The 6,289-nt window shown below is 51.9% G+C and overlaps 1 protein-coding gene across 2 annotated transcripts in view; it reads right to left on the reverse strand.

Annotated features, from left to right (window-relative positions):
• Nucleotides 1-3,214, reverse strand: part of SBNO1 (strawberry notch homolog 1) — a 28,933-nt gene extending 25,719 nt beyond the window's left edge. The window contains exon 1 of one of the 2 annotated variants that reach the window (XM_042865587.1): nt 3,097-3,214. The gene's annotated coding sequence lies outside the window, so the exon portion shown is untranslated. The remainder of the gene's footprint in view (nt 1-3,096) is intronic. The other variant, XM_042865588.1, reaches the window with a different exon arrangement.
• Nucleotides 3,215-6,289: the final 3,075 nt, after the last annotated feature.

Consider the following 6,289-nt stretch of genomic DNA (forward strand, 5'->3'; position numbering starts at 1 on the left):
CTACATTTCCACCATCCTAACCTCTCTTTTAACAGCCTTAAAAATTGGCCTTTGCTGGATTGTTAGCAACCATTGGGAGAAACAGCAGCAATTGTTCGCTCATCTGTCAGCCCAGACAATGAAAGTTGGACAAACTCGTTTCATTTATTTTGTTTCTGTATGCCACGAACAAAGTGACATTGTTTCAAACTAGAACAAAAGGAATTTGGAACTTGTAGAATTTTTACATTAAAAGCACTGAATTCTTGGCGCCCATTTTAGATTTGGTCAAAGTTGTGCGTGCCACCACACCGCCATGCCTTTCCCTACTGCCTTCATAGACCTTCAGGTCAGTAAAGACATGATGAAGTTACAGGAGCAGCAGTATCTCCATAGCTTATTTTCTGTGACATGCACTAATGGAGCCTGAACCGTTATCAAGCTGAAACAGCCCCGTAATCTTGCAAGGTAGGAGGCTTCTTAGTTAACATAAGTGAAAACAACTTTATCAAGCTCTGCAGCTCAGCTTTGGCAATACTATATAAAGGACCTGTTTGCCACATTTCAAAAAACCCCAGAAGAAAATATTTATAAAAAAAAAGTTGTGAATATTACAAGCTGTTCCCTGAACGTTTCACCAGTCAAAGAACTGCTCTGAGCAAGCAGGAGCTCACAGGCAAGGCTGGCTACGTTTCCTCAGGCTGCCCGGTGTCACAAAGCAAGAATCAACCTGTTTGATAAACCAAAAAACACATCTTTGTCACGTTTGCACAGCAGTTGTATCCCAGCTTTTTTCTTCTCATTAGAAGGAAAATACTGCTGCCTTTTCAAGGAGGACTATCAGAATAAACCTGATGTTTTGTAAGGCCCTACACAGCTCAAGCACACTGCCTGAAACCCTGATAAAATGACAGTTTCATTACCACTGTGTATTATGTAAATAACTCCTGATTTAAAGAAACAAAACCAGAATGCCACGCTTAATATTATGACACGTATCCATGCCAACCTGGCTCTCCCCCTCCCTCCATTTTAGCTTTAGGAGAAAGAAGGAAAACAAAAGACATTCAGTAGCTCATGTCAAACAACCTGTTCTCCACTTCCTCCAAGAAAAAAACATATCAGAATCTCAAGCTATGAAAATGCTTTCAAGTCCTCAGTCTGCCATTCGTACTTCACAACACTGTGTAGCTAAAGAACTCAGCTATAAATCTTAAGGAACTACAGTGCCACAGCTTGCACAAACGGAACTTCACCATCACCATAGCATAGCCATAGCCAAACCCTTCAGACAAGCACTTGACTGGGACACAGACATTGTTAAATCAACTCGTTCTCTTTTTATTAGCTTTCTGAGGAACAGAGGTCTCAAAATACTCTGGAAGCCATTTGAGATACCACGCAAATGCTGATGCAGTACTAAAAACAACAGAGAAGTCCCCTGGCTCTCTAGACTGCATGCTACTTGCACAACTTCAGAGTTTAAGGATGCTAGCTTCCAACCCCACAGAACAGAGTTTTCTGAATACCCAGATAGATTCTGCTCATCTCACAGCTTTTGGCCCCAGAGCTGAATACTGACAAGAGAAATTTAAGAAGTAGAAGCCCAGAAGAGAAAATAACAGAACTGGAACACTAGAACCAGTTCTTATTTCTCACATGGAGTCAGTTGCAGGCATAGCCCAAGGCCCAGCCTTCAAGCAGCCAGTTCTGACTCCCAAGAACCGGCTCAGCAGAAAGACAAACCCCCCACATTTTGTTTCTAAGCTTGCATCAATGTATTGCATTATAATATTGCATTAATGTAAGGTGCCAGTAAGGAACAAACAGAAAAATGAGCTGAATATGATCCTGTCTGCAAAATTTCTACCATAGTAAATTCTTTGCTTTACACAATGAGCTCGAGGCTTACAATTCAGGGAAAAAAAAACAAGATTGGAAAACATTCACATCTTTTTACCTGTTATTTTAATCCAGACAACTCAGGTATTTCAAAGTTTATCATTAAGTTAATTCTTAACTACAGGGTTTTTTCCTTAAAAAGGTACCACAGGCAGTTGAAATGATGTGCTAGATTGTGTCAACTGCTCTTTAAGCCTTTCAATTACCACGCTAAGTTTCAGTAGCTATCAAACACCAAGAGCAAGACTACCAACATATGAACTGCAAGAGCTCTATTTCACACCCTGAAAACACAGAACGACATCAACTGAAACTAAGAACGAAACAGCGGAGAAATAAAAGAGAAACCAACGCGGCCCCTCTCCCCACTTTCAAACCATCGGGGCGTTCTGACGCCGCGCACGGCTCACCCCGCCGAGCTCCGTGTGCGGCGGCTCGCGGCGCTGCGGCTGCCCCAGGGCGGGGGCCGCTCCGCGCGGCGGGGCTCGAGCCGCAGCCGCTCCCAACGGCCGCCCCGGTGCTCTGCCGTGCCCGAGCCGCCGCAGCCGGAGGGTCGCAGCCCGCAGCCTCGCCAACACGTGTTCCGGACATAAACTTCCGGGTTGGGATCAGAATTGGCTGCGTAATCGTGTCCCGTGCGCTACTTTTGTTTTCGGCCCCTTCCTCGCTTTTCGGATCCCCTTCGCAGCGTCAGGACCGCGGGGAAAGGCGAAGAGTCTCCAGGCACGGCAGCGCCTAACGGCGCCGAACCCATTCGGCCCCTTCCCCCGCTCGCCTCCGGCTCCGCTCCGGCGGCGTTCCGCCCTGCAGCCCCGAAATGGGCGCACAAAGGCGGACGGCCGAGCCCGGCCCGGAGCGGCAGTTCCGAGCACGGAAGCCGCCCCCGCGCCGCCCGATCCCCGCAGCCCCGGCCGCCCTCCCGCCCCCGAAGTTCGCGCGGCACCCGAGGGGCGGCGGCCTCCCCCGCACCCGGCCCCGGCCCGGCGAGGACCCCAAGGCGAGGGCGGCGGCACGGGCCCGCCTGGCACCGGGAGGCCAAGAGGCGCCGCGGGAACGGCGCTCCGCCTCGGCGCGGCCCCCGCCGCCTAGGAGCGCCCCACGGGCCGCGTCGCGCCGAGAGGAGCGGACCCCCGGGGGCACCGCGGCCGCCCCCGCCGCATCTCGAAGCGAAGCCGAGGAACCAACAAACAAACGGAACGGCGGAGGCAGACTTACTCTCTCTCGTCCCCGGTCCTCCCACGACCGGTCCCGAAAGTCTCCGCCGCTGGCCCCGCCGCTCGCCGCTTTCTAACTCCCGGCCGCCATCTTGGCCCTCCCTCCCCTCTCGCAGGGGAGGGGGAAGGGAGGGGGCTGGGGCCGCCCGCCGCGACGCACCACGTGACGGCGCCGCGCGCCGCTCCCACGTGACGCCTAGCCCGCCGCTGGCGCGCGCTCCGTACCACGTGATCCGCGACCCCCCTACGTTCCGGGATCTAGCCGGTCACGTGGTCGCCGCCGCTCCCTCGCGCGCCCATCCCCCACCCTCTCCGCCGCTGCCGGGTCTTGGCGCGTTCGCCCTGCGCTCTGCCATCACGTGACGTGCCGCTCCTCTTCTCGTCCCGCCTCTGAGGCGGCTCGTTCCGGAAAAAAAAGTAAAAATAAAAATAAAACCAGCGAGCTTTTCGGGTATCCTCAAAAAGCGACGTCTGAGCGAGCGGTCACGGCCCCAGGGCGGCGGCGGCAGTTGAGAAGGACGATTCGGGCCCGGTTCCCACTGGGTGGGGGAGGGGAAGGCGGAGGCGAACGGCTGCACGCGGTCACGTGATCGTCCTTCTTCAAGATGGCGGTTGCCGCGAGAAAGCAGCTCTCTCGCGAGAGCCGGCTCCTTACGAGGCATGATGGAAAAAAAAAAGAAGGGGAGTGAAGGGGAGCTGACGTGAGGGCGCGTAGTGCACAAGCGCAGGCCGCGGCCGCGCTGCTGGAGCGCGCGATGCTCACACGCACGCGCACTGTGAGGCGGCGGGCGGCGTCCCGCGGCGGGGCGCGTATCGCGTATCGCGTCTCTGGGCTGGTAGTCGTCACGCGCCTCGCTCGCTCCTGTCCCGCCGCCGCTGACGTTTCTGGGCGCGTTGCTGTGAGAGCCGGCTCTCGTGCCCAGCCCTAAGATGGAAGCTCCGAGCGTTTCGGTGTGGTGGGAGTGCCTCCGGCCCCGCTGTGCCCTCACAGCTCCCTGGCTCTCCGGCTTTCACCTCACAGCAGCTCCTGAGGAGAAGGAAGGGGACAGCAGAGCTGTGCGGGGAAGAGACGGCCGGGGGATGTGCTGGCCCACGGCTTTTCCCTGCCGATGTTCTACGGGCTGCTGATGTGAGCGTTGCTGCTGCAAAGAGCTGAATGCAGGTCCTGGTTGACTGCTCGGGCTAATTGTACGTCTGGAGAGAGCTTTTTACCATTACACCCCTCAGACGTTTCTGTTAAGCAGTCCTGAAGTATTTTCCTGCTTTTGTAAGGACAATTTCAAAGAGTTTTAGCGTAAAATTTAAGGAAATTGTGGGAAGCCCTGAAATCTGCTTAAAACATTAAGTACTGCTCATTCAGCTTTATCCAAGTTGGCTTTTTTCATTACACAGGAGGATCAAAATAACCAATGAGGGTTAGACTAAGCTGTCCAAAGGCAAAGCGATGTCAATTTAACTGATTCAGATTCATCAGTGATGCTTCAGACAGTAAATAGAGGAAAAGATGAGAGCTGTGGGCAGCGATGAGAACGGTTTAAATAGAGCTCATGTCTCAGCTGCTGCCCTCTGTATTCTTCAGATAAAGGCACAAAGAAGTGCAGTCATGTGCAGCACATGTAGCACTGAAAGCATCTGTACAGCTCCATACTGTTGTGGCCAGAAAGTAGCAGTGTATGGTTGTTCTCAGCTGGGAGAGGTGAGTTGTGGCAGATACTTGCTATTACACATAACTACCAGAGAAGCAATTAATGTGGGGCTTCGTTTCCCTGTAACTGTGTCTCTGACAAGTACCTTGCTGAGTGCACTTTTTTGCTTAGATATGCTCCTTTTTTACCAATACTAGGAGCTGCTCTGAATGTTCTTTTATAGTTAACACCTACTGACATTTTCCTGTATTGGTATAAAATAATGTTGCTTAATGTGAAGCTCAGCAGTTATCGTCAAGGCGTTTGTTTTAATTGCTTTCTGATGTAGTGGTACAATGCCTAAAACACAAAACTGCCAGCATTTCATCTTGTAAGTACGACAGGAGCTGGTTAAGTGAGAACTACAGCAACAAGCTCTCAGAAATACTTAGCAAGTGTCTGTGGTGGATGTGAAAGAAATGAAGCTTTCACATTCGGTGGTACTCAAATTCAAAATGAGACAAAAAAACCCCAAACTGGGTAAGCATTGATCAAGATTGAATTAATTTACAGTTAATGTTTTTCTTTCCAAGCAAATCCAATGCTTTCCTAATTAATTTGCCTTCCACCCCCCACTGCACGATGCACACTGCAGCACCATGCCGTAGCACAGCGAGGAGCTGCTCTCAGTCCTACGGAGACAGATGTAGGTCACTGGGTTGTCAAGCCCAGAGCGTGCAAGCAGGCCGTGCTTTGCCTGTCCTTGAGTCACTGTGCCTGGCAGCTGCGGGCGGACACATCCTGCTGGGGCTGCAGGCTGCGTGTTTAGCCTTGGCTTTCCCGTCGGTGCCCCTTTTTGGCCTTAGCTCCGGGTAAGCCCGTTTTGGTGATTCACAGCGTGCTATGGCAGAGGCCTCCTAGAGTGACATCCTTTTCTTTGTCGCTCTAGGGATGATGATTGTTTAGCTTGCTTTGCCCTCTAGCGGCGGCCTGCGCAGCTTCAGCGCTTTGTTTAATATACGCTGGTCGCTCCGAAAGTAATGCCTCCTATTTATTTCCATGGAAAAGACAACAGATGCAAAGAACAAAATAACAGTGTTTCATAGAGCAAATGCTACAAAGCATTATTTGTAACCATACTTCCCATCACTAGCTATGCACTTTCACCACGAAGGTACAAGAGCCTGCACGCTGTGCTCGGAAATACCTGCATCAGTGCAGGTGACACACTGCCACTGTCACCACTGCTGAAATCCACACCCACCGCCTCACTGTGCTCACATTCATCCACTGCTTGGTGTCCATCAGTGCTCAGCAAGCATCAATGAATGTCAGTGGGGGCCATTTTTTTCCGCATGGAGAAAGTCAGTGACACACCTTTGCTCCATACTCACTTCCATGTCAGATGCCATTGTGTCACACTGCCTCTCTGCTGCCATCAGCCACATAGCAACAAAACGTGATTGGATATTGGCAGGAAGGGTCAACTCTTCTGCCATCCCACCAATATCCACCTCTGGTGTCATGGGGCCAACACCATAAAATAGAAGGTATTACTTTTGGAGCAGC

The sequence above is a fragment of the Lagopus leucura genome, unplaced genomic scaffold (genome assembly GCF_019238085.1).
Source record: "Lagopus leucura isolate 7727_CA_CO unplaced genomic scaffold, USGS_WTPT01 Super-Scaffold_806, whole genome shotgun sequence".
In the NCBI taxonomy this organism is placed as follows: Eukaryota; Metazoa; Chordata; class Aves; order Galliformes; family Phasianidae; genus Lagopus; species Lagopus leucura.